We start from the raw sequence: 21,779 nt of genomic DNA, 5'->3' as shown, positions 1-21,779 counted from the left end.
TCTCTCTCTCTCTCTCTCTCTCTCTCTCTCCCTCCTTGAAATATAAACTCTCAGCTACTGCTCTAGTGCCATGCCTGCCTACCTGCTGCCACATTTCCCATCATGATGCTTATGAATTCTAACCCTCTGGAACTGTAAACCTCAAAGTAAACGTTTTATTTCAAAAGTTGCCTTGTTCACACTGTTTTTGTCACAGCAATAGAAAGGTAACTAAGACAATGCACACCCAGAAAGTGCTTCTCTGTGACTTCAGAAGGCATTTTATAAAACAATGATTTCATGTAGCTTCCTTGGTTGCCCAGCTTGGTTCTACAGAAATTCCATCATCCTTCATCTTTCTAAAGATAAGCATCAGCCAGACTGAAGGCGCAGGACAGAGTTTCGTGCCCTCTGTACACCTCGTATGGAATCGAGTCATTTCTAGAAAGAAACTGAGGAGTCTTAAAAAACTTTAACTCAGATGTGACACTCTAAAAGTTTAAGCGAAGAAGAATTAGATAGGTTCGTGCCCTTAGATTTGCCCATTTAATGATGAAGTTATTCATTCAATTATTTAAATAGCTGTTGTAGTTGTTGTTGTTAGTCATAGTATGTCTTCATGTTAGTAGGTGCACCTGTGCACAGGTGCCTTCAGAAGCTGGAAGCAATCGGATCCCTTGGAGTTGAAGCTACAGGGAGTTGTGAGACACCTAACAGAGGCGCTAGGAAGTAACCTCTGATCCTTTGGGAGACCAGCAAGTGCTCATCTCTTAAGCCATTAAGCCATCTATCTCTTCAACTCCTATTTAATTGTTTTACAGCAGTAAGCTCCTGCCACATGCCTTGCTAGGAGCTGAGAACAACACTGCACTGTGGTGGAGTTGTGGATGATACCCCACAGATCTCATTACTAGACAGCAATACCATGCCTAGTGAATTCATCACGATTATGTTAAATCCAGAGAACAGTGATAGAGTCTGGGAATTCTCCGATGGCTTTCTAGAGAGAACTGCATGTTGGGAGACCCAAGAGACAGTCTGTCTTGGTTTCTTTTCTGGTTGTTGTGATAACACACTCTGACAGAATCAACTTCTTGACCACAGTGATAATTTTTGCTCATGGTTTGAAGGTATGGGCATCATGGCCGGCAGCAAAGGCTGCAGGGACCTGAAACACCTGCCCCCTTTGCATCCTCAATAAAGAAGCAGACAGACCTGAAAGTGCTACTTGTCTTATGTTATCCCCAACCCCACTACCATGCAGTCCAGGACCCAAGCCCAGGGAACGGTGCTGCCCACTCTGTGGGTGGGTCCTTCCATCTCTGTCAAGTCAGTTAACATGCTTCTGAGGAATGAATGCACATTCCTCAGCCTGAATGCACAGGGGTAAAATATTTCCTCGCAGGTGTTCCTAGAGTCCTGTCTCCTTATGTGACTGAGACCTTGTCAAGCTGACAACCATGCCCATGGCACAGCCCAAGCCAGCTGGTGACCGGACGGAGGAGAAAGTCAGAGAAAGAAAGCATCACTGTCCATGGCCGAGGTCTTCCCAGCTGCAGCATGGTGGAAGACTTGGGGTTGGGTGCTGAGAGAGTGTGTGGGACTCACCAGAAGTCTTCAACCGCATAGTTTTCTATGACAAGGTGAAAAACCAACACACAAAAACCAAACCAAACAGAACCCAGCAGCGTCTAAGGACTATTGAAATGAATTTTGCCACATCCATTCCAAGGAATGAGGAGTGTTAACTGGCCTTTCACATTACAGATTGGTTTATGAAATAAAAATAAATAAATGTATGAGATGTAGTATCATGACTAAAGTCATAGAGTTGTATTTACCCCATCTTCTATTCATAGTGAAGAAGAGAAAACAGGCAGAAATATCTGGGAAAGTGAGTGTCAACATGGTGACAGTGGTTAGGTTATTTCAGGTGATAAGATGAGATTTTTTTAAAATTTATAATGATCATACTCATTCTCTGTGTGTGTGTGTGTGTCTGTCTCTCTCTCACACACACATACACACACGCACACAGTTTTTATTTAGTGATGTACTGGAGGTAGCATTTTGAGGTAGTATAAATTGCAAGGACCCCAGAGCCAGGAGGTCTGGGTTTTGTCTCTACTCATCTCAACCCTGGCACCCTACACATGGCTGTGTGAGCCAACTTTGCCTGTCTGTAAATTGCTCTGCAGCCACCCTGAGGATTAAGAAACAACTTCATAGAAGGCTTAGCACAGACTCTGGATCATGAGTAAGAGAGCGTAATCCTCGGCTGAGAAGAGAAGCAAGGTTTACACTCCTCCCTCCCCCACACACACCAAAGGCAGTTCTTCATGCTGTTGGCAGTGTGCTTAAGAGTACATCAGGGTAAGAGAGCTGCAAAGAGCCACCATGGTTACTCACACTGAACTGCACTTCTCCTCATGCTGGCTTGGACTGGACAGTTGAGGGGTTCCATGAAAACCCTGAAAATGTCAGGTTCCATCCAGAGCCCACACCTTACTCCTCCCCTCCCATCCCTTCTCCACCTCCCACCCCTTTCTCTCACCTCCCTCCCACCATCTCCTTGGCAAAGTTTTCTCTGCTGATCTCCACACAAAACCAACTCAAACCCCTTGGTGTCGAAGGAAAGACTACTGAAGTGGCTTTTCCCACACCCACTTAAATAAGGAATCAGTTCTTCAAATTCATCTGAGGCCAGCGTCTATACAGTGGACCAAGGCACATCAGCTTTTCCACATGCCACACCAGCTACTGTGCAAGATATAAGGGAGAAGAGGAATGGAAGGAATGAAAGGGAAATAGATAGTTAAATGGGAAGACACGAGATCTCATGAAGGACACTACAAATTTTGAAGACAAAGACTCCATCTTTTTTAAGCTACTTGAATTGTACTTCCAGGAAAATTCCTTAAAATCCCTGAGCATCTCTTTCCTTCCTGATGCACAGATTCCTTTTTTTTTTTTTCCAGAGCAGTGGTTCTCAGCCTTTAACACAGTTCCTCATGTTGTGGTGACCCGCCCCACACCATAACATTATTTTTCGTTGCTACTTCATAGTTGTAATTTTGCTCACTGTTCTGAATTGCGATGCAAATATTTGTTCTGTAGGTAGAGGGTTGGTGAGGGGGTCGCAATCCCCAGGTTGAGAAATTCTTGTCTAGATCCATGCTTGTCATAAGGGTTAAATGAGGTAGTAAGAAAATACCCAGCAGATGCCTGGTAATCATTTATTATGTTTTTTTTTTTCTTCAAGTTTTCTTTACTTCTTCCAGGCTTTGAGGGTGTGGTTGATGAAAGATTTAAACTGCTGCACAAAGAGGTAGGGACACAGAAAGCCCAAGGAACCATATGAGATGGGGCATATTAATCTGGTGGTGCCATTGGGACAGCAGGTAGGATGTATTCATAGGGGAACTGCCATGAGGAATGGGAGCCAGCTTGTCTCCTTGCTTATGATACAGAGAGTGGTAGAAAGAGTGCAAAATTAGAGGGCAGAGTATGGAGACAAGAAGAAAGAAGCGAGTTCGAGCCTATGGAAGAGCAATTTCAGGATCTGAAACACAGTGGACCATGAAGGTCAATGTCAGAGCTAAGGAAAGTAAGAAGCTAAAGGTTACACTTGTTACTGTCGGGAGGGAAACACTATCCGAACCCTTCGGTTCCGCCATCTTCCAGAGCCAGTGAACATGAGCGTATGGGTGTGTGTAGTGTCTGTGCTCATGTGTCTCTGAATACCCTGAACACCTCCTCTTCTCTACAGATGAGGACCACGCTTCAGGAGCACAGCCATCCTTCAGAGTCTGGTATAGCCCGCCACCATGCATCCCTCCTTCCCTCTCCCGCCAACAATACAGGAAACCTCATCATTACCTCATCATTATTACAGGGGGAGCTTGAAACCAATTATTCTTTACCTGTAGGAGAAAGATTAACTACATTTATTTAATTTATTTAAATTATATGTATTTCCACGCTACATATTTAGAGAGTGTGGGACCAGAATACTGGGTCCATGAGTTCTTGGCACCATCTGTGCCTTGTTCCCGGGGTTACTTATGGCAACTCTGTGTCTGATCACTCCAGGAAAGCTCGACTCTTGGGTTCAGAGTACCAATCTCCCTGTGTCCACATCTGTACACGAAGACAGTCATCGAGGGTGTCGAAGAACCCATTCTTAAGTGGCTCTTGGGTCTCTGGTCAATCTCAACTAATAGCAAAAGCAGAGCACTGGTTAGAAAGAGGACATGGTCCCTCCCCATGCCTCAGGCAGGGGAAGCCATTCCCACTACCAGCTCCTGCTCAGTTTGAATTCTCCACTGAATGACAGCAGGACATTGGACACATCACAAGCTCGAGTAACCGCTCTGTCCTTGGTCCTCAGTTGTTAGATCAGTCGTAGACAAGCCTATCTTTATTGAAACCTCTTTGGGGCATTGCTGTCACCCCACTTTCCTCCCCGGGTTAGCACTCTGAGGAAACTCGTGGCTGAAGCTCCCTGGCTTGATGCAGTGTTGGCCAGCTCTCACAGATGCTCTAGTACTCCACATGGAAAAGCCATTACCAGTGTGCATGGGCTGGTGGAGCTGAGTGGCTGATGGGAGGGGCATTGGCTGATGATACTGAGTAGCTGACAAAGGCTTGAATGCAGGTTTTGGGGAGGGAACCCATGACAGTAAAGTAGGGATGGCGAAACAGGACAGTGAGTGGTGGAATGTCAGCCATCTCTGGTAGAAAACGTTGATCAGTTCTGGTGTGCAGTCCTAAAGTTACTGTCTGACTCACCTCAGGCTCCTCCACCCAAGTATGTGAGCCATCCTTTACCCACCCGCCATCACCGTCCATTGGGCAGTGGTGGCTTTTGATGTTCCCAGAGAAAACCTCTAGCAAAGAACGAGAATGGGAAAGACACCTCAAGCAGAAAGCTGCCAGTGTTCAAAAAAGGGGTTCTCCAAGGTGAATTCAGGTGAATGAGATTCACGATTCTGTGACAGTGGGCTTTCTTACCGTGCAGACATTTCATCTCCTTATTTCTCTCAGCTTCTCGAAAACAGAGGTTCGTAAGTGCATGGCACCGAGCTTCACACCCAGCAAGGATTTATTAGCATAGAATCAATGATTGTAGACTTGCTTATAAAAAGAAGAAATGAGAGCAAAATTATATCAATCTGTTGGGATTTTTTTTTTTTTAAGTTTAAGGTCCAAGGTCAGGCTGTTTGCACCTGAAGCCATGAAAAGAGCTACTATTTGGCCACAGCAGCAGGCTTTTCATCTAGACCCTTTCTTCACAGGCATGGGTTAGGAGGTCAGAGAACAAGAGAGGCAGCGTGTTCCTGAGAGAACAGCTCTGGGCTTGGAGAGGGGGTGGGAGCTTGTGCCCAGTCTATCAAGGATATTGAAAGGCCCGAGTTAATGCTCACCTCGCTACCAACAACTTGCCTTAGAACAGCCCTTTCTCATAGAGACACAGCACTACCAAGATTACCAAGGGAGTGATCTTGAGTCAGGCAAGCCCGATTTGGGTTGTTCCAGAAAGATTCAGATCTATATAGTTCATTTAGGAGGTCAGAAAACACCTGTCTGGGGACAGGACAGACAGATTACAAAGTTGTATTGTTGACTCACAGCTGTGGCCCCCGGAGCTTACTCTCCCAAGATTCCAGGGTTCAGGCTGAAGCATATGCCTTAGAACTTGCTTCAGAATAGAATCCCCACCCACAGTCTTGCTAAGGTAGATGTTTTGCATTCTGTTTTTGTTTTTGTTTTCATCAGATCTTATTTGTTGATGGTCCTGGAAGTCCTTTGTTCTCCAATACATGTAACCTACATACAAAACCATACTAGTCTGCAGAGCCCAGTGAGAGCTCTCAGGCCAGGTACTGACATTTGGATGTTGAAATGGAAGGTGCTGAAAAGGTGAGGGCCAGGAAGTATAGGTGCAGATTACATCTACCATCCAGAAGATGAGCAGCCAGTGAGCACGCGACACACTGGAAAGCACGGGGTGCATTAATGCTGTGAGCATCACTAACGCTGAATGGCTCTATAGTGCAACACTTTTCTAATCCTATGAATCTAATACATACGTGGCACTCTTTAGTCCTGGGTGGAGTCTAGTTCTCCCCTGGAGCCCAGTAGAACTTTGAGACTACTTGGATGAAGAAATGCTGCAGAAGTGAAGCTGGTGGTTTCTGAAAGCAGGTCATAGGAGATGATAAAGCCTCACAAACTTCTCCCCTTTCTGTCCCTCCAGATGCAAAAATAAACACACACACACACACACACACACACACACACACACCTGGGGAACTGATCCTAAATCCTTTACTGGTCACATAAGGAAATAGAAATGGGATGGAGAGACAGACGAGGAGATTCAGATGCTTGAGTTGCCAGATCAGGGGACAGATGGGTGAGCAAAGACACCTGTGAGACAGGCTCAAGGACAGCTACCTTGTCTCAGTGACCACAGCAAAAACCCTGGGTTAGATCTACCCAACTGCAGCAGCCCCCAATTCCTGATCCACACCAGCCAACGGAGACAACAAATGATGGCTGTTATTTTAAGACTCCTAGCTTTGAGATGACTTCTAATGTAGCCATGGTAACTAGTATAATGCTTAATGAGTTGAGCAAACACCATCTCCTCTCCTTGACAGAGAACCCCTTCTAAGATGGGAAAGAAACCTCTCAATTCTTCAGTTCACTCAGAATGTTGCCCACACCAGCCTCTTTCATTGGATGTTTATTCAATGAAATCTTGAGTTTTGCAAAACAACAAATCTCTTTCCAACACGTAAACACATACACACACACACACACACACACACACATACACACACACACACAGAGAACCCATCCATTTTTCTGGGTATAAGTGTATGTGTGCTTAGTGGCCATATTAATTCTGCTGTTAGAATGAACCACAATCAGCTGGTTTAAGATGACGGAAACCTGTTGCCTCACTACCATGGGAGCCAGAAGCCTGAGGTCGAATTACCCCCACGTGAATGTTTCAGAGAAGGTTGATTACAGACCTCTCTCTAAGCCTCTACTAGCCTTAAGCTTTCCTTGGCAGCTTTATGTGTTCTCCCTATGTGTCTAGGCATGTGTCCTCTATGTCTGTCTCTGGCTCCCAATTCCACCCCTACCCCTTTTCACAGGACATCAGTTGGATTGAAGTAAGACACCTCTAACAACTTTTTTTCATCTTGATTACCTTTTTAAGGCCTTATTTCTAGATGAGGCCATAGAAGTCTACAAGGGCTGGGCTTGATTCTGGTGTTTTTGTTCTGTTTTGTTTGGTGATACACAGCTAATTCCTACCAATGAGGTTGTAGAAATAGCCAGGGCATACATAAGACAACACAAGACAGTACTTTAGGTTAGTTTAAACCATAGGATTATGTAATCAATTTTGAAGTTTTCCAAGTTTGAGAACACCTTCTGTGATTCCTAGGACAATGGGAGATGCTCTTGCCCCTGTGATACAGTGATAGACATGAAAAATTCAGGCAGGTTTGTAGAGCACTGTGCCCACGGTGTCTTTTTATCAAGATTGGATGTTTCCATTGCAACAATATCTGTTCTGTTTTTTTTTTTTTTTTTTTTTTTTTTTTTTTGAGGAATGCACACAATGCTTTCGCTTACATTATTGTCATTGCCTCCAGCTGAATGAAATGTATGAAGTCGCCTGTACAAAGTGCTCATTGTGTGGTTCAGAATAACTCAAGTGTCAGGAATATTTGGCCACTGAAAACAACTCAGAAAGGCTTTGTCCACCCAAACAGGCCAGGGCTACAAGACAGGGTAAACTCTAGACAGCTGTGCCCTGGTGCCTTCTACATCAAGGGCACCTTCCAGGTAAATTAACCCTACCCCTTCAAAGGAACTCTGGATTGCAAATCAGAAAGCCTTGTTTGTCACACTGACCTTGCAGTTCACCTACCGTGACTTTTGTTTCTATTTTAATAAATCGGCAACGTCTATGGGCTTCAGAAAACAATGAATGTGAGGTCTTAGCAAGCCCTTAGGAATAGAGTACAGTTCAAAAAGAAGACTGTAAAAATCGGGTGTGGTAGGGGGATACAAGGTGAATAAAGTGTAATTAATAAAATTAAATTAAATTAAAAAACAAAAACAAAACAAAAGTGGGTGTGGTAGTTGGTGCCTGGGCTTCCACTGTATTGAGAAGACAGAGGCAGAAGGGTCAGAAGTACAAGGTTATCTTCAGGGACATGGCAAGCCTGAGTTACATAAAACCTTATCTTAAAAACAAACAAACAAATAAAACAAAACAAAGTCTGTGTAAAAATGCATGCTGTTAAAAAAAAAGAAGAAAGAAAGAAAGAAAGAAAGAAAGAAAGAAAGAAAGAAAGAAAGAAAGAAAGAAAGAAAGAATCATGGCTATCTCATCTCTCAGGATGCCACCAGACTCCAGAATATGGCCATCTCTCTCCCAGCCATTGCTCACTAATAGTTTTGTAACTGAGTCTTACTCTACAGCCATCCATGCCTGAACTTCAAGCATTTCTGCATAACGACCTGGCCAGAGTTGCGCTATGGGTTTGGGTAGGCATTCTCTTTGACCTCACCTTTATCATACAGACTCTGGTTTGTGTAAGCACTAGTCTCTGGAGCCCCATACTTGAAGTCGATTTGCATTGTGCTTAGCTTATCTTAGCTTATTATGAGGATTCTAATCCCAGAATCCTCATCTTGTGAAGTTTCAGATGAAGAGATGCCAATGGAGAAATATGCAAGAGACTGCAGTGTCAGAAGGGACATCAGAAAATCCAAGGATGGTAAGTATAATAGTCCTCTATCCTCAGCTCCTCCAATCGTTTACCTATAGACATGCCACAACCCCGGCATGTCTCTTCCTTCAAAGTCTCTGAGTAGGAAATTGGAAACACCCATCTCACAGAGAAGGGGAAGGGAGGGGCAAGGAGAGAAGGAGACATCTCCCATTACTGCCATTCTAACTCAAGCTATCCCTTCCATTTTAGATTAATACAGTGGTCTCCACTGGGTTTTTTTGTTTGTTTGGTTTTTGTTGACATGTAATGATTGAACACATTTGTACAGTTCAGTGTGGTATTTTAATACATGTATTCAAGGTCCAATGATCAGATGAGTGTAGTTCATACGTCCCTCCTTTCAGACATTCACAGTTGCTTAGTTCCACATGGCTCCTTGCCTTCTGCTCTTTCCTCTTTCTAGCTAATCCTCTTTCTAGAAGCCAATGACCTTGGGGGAATGTAAATAAGATCATTCTTAACCCTTTGGCCGTGTCTACTGTTCTGTTTTATTGGCAATTGACCTGCATCCTAGTCGAGGCCTGGAAAGAGCTCCACACTCCTCCCTTGGCTACGGGATGACCATTTCTTCCCTGTCCCCCTATTTAACCTCAGGAGGATTCATCCAGCTTCCTGGATCTGAGTGCAAGGCTACCTACCCCCTCTTCTGCTTTCAGTGTTTTTCCACTGACACACTTCATTCTCATGGCTGACCCAACCTTTGCCTCTGCGTCCTCTGTGACTTCCTTGGAGCCTTTCTTGTCTCCACCAACACAGTCAGGCCCTCCTCCTTCGCCTCCTCATAGACGATCTCCATGAAGCTTCTCTTCTTTTAGTGAGCCTCACATTTCAAAAACGGTAGCATTCCGTGTGCGGCTCCTGCAGTCTTGCCTCCCTCACGGACGCTGTCTCCCTCCCAGTTGCAGCTACCTCCCAGCTACAACCCCAGCAGCTGGCACGCTGCAGGGCACGCAGAGTTGACCAGCGCTCAGTCTGTCGGCTGCAACACCTAGCCAAAACCCCTGTGCCTTTCCCTTGTCTCCACTCCGGGTAGGGTAGCTTTGTACTCATCTCCTCCTCCATAAGTTAGTTCTAAATGCTTCAAAACCAAATGAGATCACACCGGGTGTGTGTCTGGCTCCACTCTGGTTGCTGTGTGCCGTTTTGTTCTTTATGTTGTTCACTGCTGAGTAGTATTCCACGGGATCTGTGTTCTAGAAGCACTCACTCCACAATGCTGAATGTTGTTTCCAGGTGTGGACAGCTGTGACCATTCCTGAATGCGTTACTTGGAGATATGTCTTTGGCATCGAGCTCAGGGTAAACACGGCATGGCTTTTTGTTCTGCCCATCTCTCTTGCCATTCCATCTCCACCTCCCTTGAAAAGTGCTGGCTCATCTCAACCTAAATTCACACACGAGGGAGGCAAGTCGGTAAGTTGGGGGCATTTGCTCATGTGGTACCAGTCTTTTTGCCAGGGAGCATCCTCCTTATGTGTATTTCCAGGCCTTATGTCAGAGCCAGTGGCAATAGCAGACCAGAGCAACATGAAATTATAATCCAAAGGGGGAATTCTGCTTCTGAGGCAAACTCTGGGATCACTGGCCCACAGTGATCTGAGCCACTAAGAGGAGGTGACTGGGTTTCCTTTACCACCGAGTTAGAGACACGTTTCCCATGAGCCTGACACAGCTGCTCTGGCCATTCCTATAGAATACCACACCTATGCCTAACCGATTTTTCTGTGGTCTCTGCTGATGTCAACAGTCATGTTGACTGCTCTTCATGTCCCAGAACTTTAATCCATGCTGCCAGTAACATTTTTGTTTCTTTTCTACAGGAACAAATAAGGTATTTTAGCAAGCTATGGCCTTTAAACAAAACCCCAAAGTCTAAGTAGAGCATCCCTGAAGGATAAGCCTCAGAGGAAGAATGCCTCTGAAGATGTTCTGACTAAAAGTCTCTTCATTTGCAAGAGAGCCTGTTGCCCCTAGAGGGTTTGCAAACCTTCCCCCCCAGTGCGAAGTGAGGCCAGGAGAGCTATGTTTCTGCCCTTGGGAAAGGTAATACACTCAGTAGAAGAATCTCATGGATTCTATAAGTTGGTCATCCTAGGAGGCTGGGACCACCCAGGCAGAGACCGTGGAACTCAGCCCAGAGATGGAACACCAAAATGCAGGGTTTGGCTTGAGTAGAAATGCAGAGATGGTCCCATCCTTTGGCCAGCTGCCTCTTAATGTCTGGATCATCTTTCTTATTTGTAGAACTTTTTTTTTAATCACCCAGAGAGTTGAGTAGCTAATTCCTGTGTTTCAACCCTAAAACATGCTTCTCATGATCCTTCCACAAAGCAGATCTTATCATAGTTCCCATTGAGGGGGGAAAAATCGAGAAACAGAGGTGCAGAGAATTGGAGTGTTTTGGCCCAGGTCATGGGAATTCTAATGGATGGGGTGGGAATTTGAAGCCACCCCCAGCTCTCATGTGGCAAGAACAGCATTGTCAGAAGAGTTTCAATATCTAGTGACATCCTGGCATACTCATGTCACCTTCCTTGAAGTGTCCTTTGGAAATGCCATACCAGCTAGCTTTTACCCCACTGAGTAGCTGAGAAAAGAAACCCTCGGAAGAAGGAAATGGAAAATAAAGCTTTCATGGGGGTCTGGCCCTTCTAACCCACCAACAAGTCTTGTTCTGAGTTGGCTAGAGAGGAAGCAAAGGTGACCTGGAATTGAAACTCCTATATAGGAAGATGCCCTGACGAAGCTCAGGGAACCACAGTGGGGGGCTCTGGAAGGGACTTTGTCATGTCATAGCTGTGTTACTTAGGGAGCTTCTTGTCCTTACAAAGCGCCTCTGCCAAGGTCAAGGTCAGGCTCTCTTCCCTGGAAGAGAGAAAGGCTGAATGGCGGGAAGAAGAAGCTATCAGCAGCTTCTTCAGATGTGTGGACTTGTGGCATGAGGAACATGAGGAAGGGGTTCCCCCAAACATCCTCCGGCCAGGGCCCGGTTCCTTTGACCCCATTCCTTACTGTTTCTTCTGAGAAGAATTCCCTGCCCCTTTGACATATATCCCTCCTTCCCTTTCTTTGCTTACTTTTCTCTTTTACACACCCACCTTGTAACCTGCTCTAGATTTCACTGGCTCACCTTGGTTTTTGGACTTTCTCCTGACCTAGGATGTCCTTTGTAAATGAAGGTAAGGGTTTGGTGCCCCTGAGTATCCCAGCATCCAGCATTAGAACAAACACTCAGTAAAAGCACACTGAATGAATGAATGAACAAATGAATCCCAACTCTGCTCTTCACTAGGCAGGCAGCAAATTAATTTACTTTTGTTAAGCCCCATTTCAGCCACTGTAAAATCAGGGTAATTCCTTCTTTCCTTGGTCTGTCTGAACACTTCACTCGGCAAGTCCAATGAAAGAAACTAAATACTAACAGCAAGCATTTGTAGACTATGCCATACAGGCCTGGCATTACTCTGCCCGTAGCGAAACTTAACATGACCTCAAAGTACCCTTGCCTTTTGTTTCAGGAAAACTGTTTTTGTTTGTTTGTTTGTTTTGTTTTTCTCTTTTTCTTTAAAGAAATGCTTATCTTCATTAATCTTTATAATGTAAGCTGAGCATGCCCAGAGGTTGTCCTGTCGGCCATTTTGCCCTTTTGACTACAGGCTCTTGAGCTAACATATCAGAACATGTCCTTTTTCCTTGAGCTGTGCCTTACACTGAGCACACCCAGAAATGTACTCCCCAACTGAGCACGCTCAGGAATGTGCACCCCTTGCTTTCTTAAATGATTGTGCACAGGCTCTCTTTATTACATCTCCACGACTCCTCTGTCGAAGGAGCACATCACTTTGGAAATAACTCCCATGCACTCCTTTCCTGCTTTCTCTACTCTCATTTTTTTTTTTTGGTGGGGGGAGGGTCTTTTGGTTTTTACTTCAATCAGTACCTTGCTTTAAGAATAAAGAAGCTAAATAGAAGCTGTTTGGTCCACATGTTATTGTATGTTTTCGGCTGACCATTTGACGCTGGACAACCAACTGGTGTGCTCTTCCTTGAGGAGGACCACTCTCCTGCTCCCAGCTTTACTCAGGTGCTAGGGTTGAGGCCTTGTGGGATTTCCCCCATCTGCTTTGGCATATTCATTGATATTGTCCTCGTTTGGCTCATCTTTTGGCAGCCATGCTGTCGAAACTTTAGGGGTGTGGCTTGTAACATAGCTAGGAGACACCACCTCACTCGCTACAAATTTCCCAATCCTCTGGTCCTTATGATCTCTCCGCCCTGTCTTCCTAAATGCTCCCCCATGGCTTTTGGTGTGGGAATGTTTTACATACGTTCGTGCAATATTAACAGAAAAAAAAGAGGTCATGAATTTGAAGGAGGGTAGGGAGGGGCATGCAGGAGACTTTGGAAGAAGGAAAGGAAAGGGGGAAATGTTTTAATTGTATTATAATCTCAAAATTAAACAGTATAAAATGTGATGGTGATGATGACGACGATGACAATAAAAGAAGCCATGGGAAGGCCTTGGTTGGGGCTCCATGGCCACTCCAACAATTGAGTCTAGATTTGAATTTAGACTCACCTCTTTCCAAAGCCCATAACTTCACCAGGGCCGGAAGGTATAGCTCTTACATTCTGGTCATGGGAAAGTTCGTACAAGCAGTAAAACTTCCTATTTACCAATTTTAGTTTCCAATTAGTAAGATGTTTTTGTGCGCTGAACACAAGGGTAATTCCACTTCTAAACTGAGATATTTATATAGAGGCCAACTTGTGTTGCTCTACAAACCGTGAAATATTTTTGGCTCAGAAGTAGCACCACTGAGAAGTTTTAGAAAGGATGTTTCATTTAGTCACACTGAAGAGGCACATGTATAGGACATGACTTTTATAATATTTTCCCCCCAAAGTTGAATGGAAAAAACAAAACAAAACAAAAAACAAACAAACAAACAAACAAAAAAAAACTAGCCTTGCAGGCATGCCCTGAGTTTAGCACCTGTTTTTTTTTTTTTTTTTAGAATTCATTAAGTTACCATTGTTCCATTTTTTTTTTTGAATTGGCTCAGTCCCTTGTGATTATGGTATGCCCAGCATATCTCCTAAGCCGGAGTCAGTCGTTTGGGGCCTGTTTTAAAGGTGGTTGTTAGTGTGTGTGGGGGTCATTCATCCATGATGTCTCGGTGAGGCCACCCCATCTCCAGTCATGGCTCAACGGTGGTTGCACCCTTGACAGGGAGGTGTACGCACCAACTTTTCAAATCATCTTGAAAGACTCTCAGTTCCCCTTTTTCTTTTTTTGGGTGCCTATTGCCTTCCTAGTAATGGATGAGGCTTCACCAGTTTGTTATTGCAGTTCTTTTGGTTTCTGAAGAAGGCCTCATGGCCCAGAAGTTCAGTTAGCAGTGGACTTTAAGGTCCCATGGGTTTCCCTGGACTTGTTTTGTTTTTTTTTTTGTTTGTTTGTTTGTTTTGGTTTGTTTGTTTGTTTTCTGGAGCATAGAAGTCTACTCAGACCAACCTAAAACCATGGATCTTATGTCTGGATGCATATTTTCAATAGTAAAGAGTTATTTCTCCCCAAGAGCAAGGAACATATTAAATCTTGACCTCAAGACAGTAGAACTTGCAGATATCCCAAGGGGCTTCTATGCTTCCCTCAGGAGAAGCTTGTGGCTTTTTTTGGTTTTAATTCCTAGGATTAGGCAGCATAGCACATCTTCTGGAACAAACGGTTGATGTTTTGATTGTTTCATGTTCAGAGCCCTAAGACAGAACATTGGTCCAGCCCATCTCTCAGCACAGGCTCTAACTCCTGGACCAATCTAGGGGCTGGCTGCCACTGGCATGGGCTTCTCAGCTAGAGCCAGTCATCTGTCAATAAAGAGTGTCACCAGGTACCTCGTGGATTCCTAGTCTTGCCCCTTCAGCAGAAAGTGTGGGCAGGGGGGAGCCTCTCTGAAGAGACCGTGGGTGGGCTGGCGCGGTGTTGACCTTTGCAGAACATCCCCTTGTGAGATGCTGAGGAGTTATCCAAGCCCTAGAGTGGCCCATCAGTGTAAGGGTCCTGTTGACAAAAGCACAGGCGTGGCTCAGAGACCTCTACAAGGCTTTACCCTCGCTTCTTTCAGCTGGCCTCCCTCAGACATGAAACAAACTTCACTATTTCTTTATGATATACTTTACCTAAAACTAATAGTTCTTTTTCCTTGGTCAGTGTAGCTACCAAAGCCCTGTTGCTCATATCGTCTACAGCTCTTCGTTGTCATGAGGGCACCATGCCCAGCATACTTCTAGCAAGGCCATTCACACGGATGCCAGGGAGGTAACTAAAGCGAAGGTGCAGCCATCTTGAGTTCTTGCTGTGACTGAACTGGTTAAAATCTGTGGCCTTGACATCATCATCACAGTAGAAAAGGTGACTTTAGAAGTTTCCAGTGTCAAACACACGAGGCCCATTGGCCTGATGGTCCTTCTTCTGATGACCGGGCAGCTTCAGCCCAGGGTTACTGAAGAACGAGCGACATATGATGGAGACCGTTTGCCCTGGGTGAGAATGTTGAGGAGCAGGTGTTGGGGTCTCTGTCACGGTGAATGTTTGCAGTGAGAGGGGAGGCTGTGGTGCTGTGCGCTGGGGGTTACCGGTGTAAAGACAGAAGTGTGACAAACTAGGCTTGAATTACAATTCTTGGGAACAAAACCCCCTGGACAAAGTCCCAGCTCTTGAATTCAAGGTAATTGTCGCACAGCAATTTGTTCCGTATGGTGGTGACAGGCTGCATTCTTTGCTTGAGCACTCCTTAAAAAAAAAGTCTCTCCTGTCATTGCAGGTTCACCGAGCTTCCCTTCTGCCCCATATCGCTTTCTGTGTTTAAAAATCCCCACCCAGCCCAGCAGTTAAGAGCACTTGCTACTCTTCCAGGTGACCGGGTTTGGTTCCCAGAACCCACGTCAGTTGATTCACAAACACCTATAGTTCCAGACCTGACACTTTTTTCCAGCCTGTTTGTCTGCAAATATGCACACATACACAATCTTTTTTTTTTTTTTTTAATCCCTAGATGTTTCAATAGTTAGGAACAAGTATTGCTCTTGTAGAAAACCAAAGCTTGGTTCCCAGTACTCCTATTGGATAACTCACAATTGCCTGTCACGTCAACTCTGGTGTCCTACACCCTCTTCTGGCCTTCAGGGGCACCTACACACACATGCACAGACATCTCACCACCATAGGCCCATATACATACATAGAGTTTTTAAGTTTTTCATCTGTGGTGGTGGATAAGTGTATAGAAATGTACCTGACAGTACAAGCATGAAATCCAGCATGAAGCCTCATATCTTCAGAACAGCTGTTCTTACTTACAGAAGCAATTTGAGATGTGTAGACTTTGGGTCTGGCTCATTTCCACATGGGATGTTTCTTTATTTGCAGTTTTTTTTAATAATAAGGTTTATAACTATTTTTACTTTGAAACTTAAAAAAATTCCTTATCATAAGATAAAACAGAAAACAAAACAAACATAAATTCATTACAGTTAGATGGAAGATTTCCAACTGATTCTCTTCTACCTTTGCACAAAATATTTTTTAAAGATGTGCTCAATATAATGTATGTATGTATGTGTGTATGATCATCTATCTAATCTATTTATCATCTATCTATAAATATTATATATGTGTTATCATCATAGACTCAACATTCACAATGTCATCTGTGGTTTACAGCTTTAAACAAAGTAGAACAGATAAATTCACAGCCCCCAAGGCTCCTAGTGTCAAATATATGAGGCTCACAGTGGTGATAGTCTCTTTCTCTCTCTTTCTCTCTCTCTCTCTCTCTCTCTCTCTCTCTCTCTCCCTCCCTTCCTCCCTCCCTGCTGCTACCATAAAACATCATGACCAAGACAACTTGAGGAAGAGTTATTTTGGATTATGGTTGCAGAGCGGTAGAGTCCATCACCATCACAGCGGGGAGGCTGCAGCGAGAGCAGCTAGAGAATGAAGCTGAGGCCTTGCTTCCTGAACCACAAGCACAGAGCAGAGAAACTAGAAATAGTGTAGGTCCTTAGACTCTCAGCCCGCCTCCAGTGACGTATTTCCTCCTAAACTTTGCCAAGCAGCGCCAACAACTGATGACCAAGTATTTAAATACATGAGCCTATGGGCAACATTTTCTTTCAAAGCACCACATATATACATACATATAACATACATAATATATGTGTATGTAATATATACAGATAATATATTTACATATATATGTACTATATACATGTGTGTGTCTCACTGGGACCTGAGGCTCACAGGTTAGGCTGGCTTCCCATTGAGCCCCAGGGATCCACCTGTCTCTGCTTCCTAGTGCAGGGATTGTAGGTTCACACACACACACACACACACCTACTTTACAAACTCTGATGTCATTTGGCCATTTCCCAGGAGGTTTCCTTTATCTTCCACCAAAAATTTCACTGCTGTTATTTTGGGTTGGCAATTTGCACTCTTCCTCACTAAGCAGCTGGAGGTCATACTCAGAGACAGAAGAGCTAAGTCAGGGGCAGGGTCTGGTTTGTTTTCAACAGGTTGGATGGAATCCACTCCTCCAGGACCCAAGGGATCCTGTTTCTGAATTGTCCACAGAAGAGCAGAAAAGATGAAGTGCTCCAGAGAATTTTAATTTGCTTGGCTAAAGGGGACAAGTAAGGTAGTATCCAGAGTTCCCCTAAACGTCTCACAGCACTGCAAGTTTGTCTCTGCGTCTGCATGCCTGGAAAAGGCTGACATACGGCGGAACTCGGCAAGTATCTATGGGCCAACAATTGAATAAAAAGTCTAGAAACGTCAACTACGAATTCTAGAGCAAATACCTTTTTGGATAGCTGTGTGCTCTCATTCTTTCTATTATAAAAATGTTCTAATTTTATAATAATAAGTTTTTAAACATAAGTTCGAATTTCTAGGCGGTTGCTGACTGGAAACTGGGTTTTGCCTGTTTAATCATTGCCAACCTCAGCTTTAGTGTGAGGCCTGAAAGCAGCCCCTGGCGTGGGGGAGTGAGGGCGTGAGTTCCTGGAAGACAAGGATTTTTGAGAATATGGATCAAGTTGGTACTTTCTAGTCAATGAGGGAAGTAGGCAAAAGGCTTACTTCTTCTCTAAACAAAAAGCCTTTTTAAGGTCACATGATGGTAGAGGTCACCTTGTTCAATACTCTTAGATTTTTGATGCAGACATGGAGCCCAGTGGGTGCCTGGCTTTGCCTAATTCACAGATAAGACTGGCATTACAGTCCAGGTTTTCTGGTTTTCAGCATATTTCTCCTTTGTGTTAGAGATCTGGAAAGGACCCCAGGGCATGATCAATGGAGTGACCAAGGAATATTTATTAAAGGTGTGGGCAGAGAAAGGAAGACTGATGAAGGAACTGAAGAACTCCGGAGAGCTGTTATTCTGCAGGGGATAAGCATAGGAGCAGCTTCAAGAACAAAAACAAAAACCAACAACAAAACACCCCCAGCAAGAGCAGAGATTCCCGAGAAGGAGGCAGAGAGACATTTCCAATAAAAGACACAGCCAACCGGCTCTGAGAGCCCAGAGTGGAGAGGAGGGTCTCAGCCTGCTCCTTTGCCTGAAGCGACTCAAAAGACAAGGGAGCTTCAGGCATCAGTATGTAGTTCAAGAAGGTCAGGTCCCAGGGTACCGAGCAAGTAAAGAAGAGAGCAGAGCACATTCAAGGGTCCAGCAGAAGAAATCCGGCACACTTGCCTTCAAGAAGAGAACTCCACCTTATCTTTGCCTTCACACCAGCTCCCCATCATTACACACCTGGGCACCTGAAGCTTAAAATCCATTATACACACCATTATATAATTGGAAAACAAGGAGCTGGAGAGATGGTTAGGGTCTTTGCTGCTCTCACGGAGGACCCAAATTTGATTCTCAGCACCCCTGTTGGGCAGCTCACAACAAGCTCTAACTCCAAGGGTCCTGCCATCCTATTCTGGCCTCTCCAGGTGTCCTTGCATACTAGCAGATACACACATGAATCTACAAACACATAAACATAAATAAAAATTGAGAATACATATTTGTTATGTAAATAACATTCACTTTCAACATTTATGACAGACACCTGTCTAGACCTGAATGAAGAGAAATTATCCCTTTGCTTGTTTGTCCCTCGGCAGCGGGTACCAGTCCATTCAGACAGATGGGTATGAAAGTCAATAGAGTTAAGCATCGCTTCCCAGGAGGGGCTTACACGGAAGTGAGGAAGGAAGAGCCACAGTGAGCTTAATCAAAAACCACAGTGGGGGAAGGTGAAAAGGCTATAAAGGTATAGGAAGATGATGGGTGAGGGGAGGATAATCCTTTCCTGCAGCTTTAAATAGGGTGGCCAGGAACGTGGATGCCCGCCCAAGGGGGAGGCTGATAAGCGATGGTTGTGTTTGTGGGGCTTTTCCTTTGGCTAATGGCCCAACGCTCAGGTAATGGAGAGTGTGGGCGGTGTTATTTCCCCCTCCCTCGCAGTTTCAAAATGTCTGTCCTTAGATTTTTTTATTTCTTTTTTAAAGGGCAGACTTCTCTCCGCTCCTCATATTGACCGTTTAAAAAGTGTCTGGGGCAGTCCTCAGTGCAAGTGTGTTTGCCCCTTGCTCTGTTCCTATACGTTCCTTTTCAGCTGGGTGACTGGGGGAAGCCTTTCAACCTATTGAGCCTCAGGAGCCTTGTGTGCGAGTCCAGAAGGTTTGGGTAATGAATTAGAGCCCGGAGGGCCCAGGGGCCTGTTGATGCTTCTGTGTTTGAACAGCTGATGACACTATTTTGGAAGCTGTGGATTCTTTGGGAGGCGGGGCCTAATGGGTGGATGCAGGTGGTGAGGGTTTGGGTGGCTAACATGACTAGGCCATGCCCACTCCTGACTCTCGCTTGTGTTGTCTGCTTCCTTGTCTGCCATCATGTGAGGAGTCTCTGCTGCTCACCATAGAATGACCAATTCTCGCCTCTGTGCCTGCCCCACCATGACGGACTATCCTCCGCCTGTGAGCCAAAAAGCCTTAAGTTGTCCCCAGGTATTGCTGTCACGACATCACAAAAGTGACAAATACAGTGTGCTGTTGATGGAAGCTGGTTTCCTGAGCAGGTGGGCTCAGGTCAAGTACTAGGCCTGACATCATAAAATGGGTGAGCTGGCTGAGGAAATTCTTATTACATCTGGCCTCAGCAGAACACCTGTGCATCATGCAAACCCTTTACACGTGCCCTCTGGATGAATTCTCACATCTTAAAATTTGGGAATTGAGGCAGAGAGAGCCCCCTTGAATAGGTGACAGGTGACCAAACACTGACGTCCTCTTAGTCTGGTTGATGTCGGATCCCTGCTCTCTTCATCAGGGATCTTCTTGTCCTCCATTCTTCCCCACCCGTGTCCTTCTCCCAGTCCACTGAAAAGGGAGGTCCTCTTCCACTTCCCTCTGATTCTAGTCTATCAGGTCTCATCAGGAGTGGCTGCATTGTCATCTTCTGTGGCCAAGTAAGGCTGCTCCCCCCTCAGAGGGAGGTGATCAAAGAGCAGGCCAATCAGTTCATGTCAGAGACAGTCCCTGTCCCCATTACTATGGAGGTCACTTGGATACTGAACTGCCATAGGCTACCTCTGTGCAGGGGTTCCAGGCCATCTCCATGAGTGGTCCTTGGTTGGAGTATCAGTCTTAGAAAAGACCCCTGTGCCTAGACTTTTTAGATCTGTTGCTGTCTTGTGGAGCTCCTGTCCTCTCCAGGCCTTACTATCTTCCCCTTCTTTCATAAGATTCCCTGTACTTTGCCCAAAGTTTGGCAATGAGTCTCAGCATCTGCCTCGATACCCTGCAGGGTAGAGCCTTTCAGAGGCTCTCTGTGGTAAGCTCCTATCCTGTTTCCTGTTTTCTCCCTCCTCCAATGTCCATCCCCTTTGCTTTTCTGAATGGGGATTGAGCATCTTAGCCAGAGTCCTCCTTCCTGATTTGCTTCCTCAGGTGTACAGATTTTAGTATGTTTATCCTATATTATACGTCTAATATCCACTTATCATTATATACCCTGTGTGTCTTTCTGCTTCTGGGATACCTCACTCAGGATGACCTTTTCCAGTTCCCACCATTTACCTGCAAACTTCATGATTTCCTTTTTTTTTTTTTTTTTATTATTTCTGAGTAATATTCCATTGTGTAGATGTACCACAATTTCTGTATCCATTCCTCAACTGAGGGATATGTGGGCTGTTTCCAGCTTCTGGCTATTACAAATAAAGCTGCTACAAACATGGTTGAGCAGATGTCCTTGTTGTATACTTGAGCATCTTTTGGATATATGCCTAGGAGTGGTATAGCTGGATCTTGAGCAAGCACTATTCCTAATTGTCTGAGAAAGCACCAGATTGATTTCCAAAGTGGTTGTACAAGTTTACATTCCCACCAGCAGTGGAAGAGGGTTCCCCTTTCTCCACAACCTCTCCAGCATGTGTTGTTACTTGAGTTTTTGATCTTAGCCATTCTGATGGGTGTAAGGTGAAATCTCAGAGTCATTTTGATTTGCATTTCCCTGATGACTAAGGACATTGAACATTTAAGTGTTTCTCTACCATTCAATATTCCTCTATTGAGAATTCTCTGTTTAACCCTGTACCCCAGTACCCAGGGAGACAGAGGCAGGTGGATCGCTGCAAGGTTGAGACCAGACTGGTCTACAAAACGAGTCCACGACATCCAAGGCTACACAGAGAAACCCTGTCTTGAAAAACAAAACAAAACAAAACAAAAAAGTACTTGTGAGCCACCTAAAATGAATTGAATTTGGGCTCTCAGCAAGAGCAGAGCATGTTCCTAACTGCTGGGCCTTCTCCCCAGTCCTTCTAAGCATCACGTGTTATTCACCAAAGAACAGAGAACTATGCAAGTAACAGTAATGACAGGCACCACCTCTTGCGTGTGTTTATACTAAG

The sequence above is a fragment of the Meriones unguiculatus genome, chromosome 16, assembly GCF_030254825.1.
Source record: "Meriones unguiculatus strain TT.TT164.6M chromosome 16, Bangor_MerUng_6.1, whole genome shotgun sequence".
In the NCBI taxonomy this organism is placed as follows: domain Eukaryota; kingdom Metazoa; phylum Chordata; class Mammalia; order Rodentia; family Muridae; genus Meriones; species Meriones unguiculatus.
The sequence above is the reverse complement of the archived record's forward strand: the minus strand, read 5'-3'. Positions refer to the sequence as shown.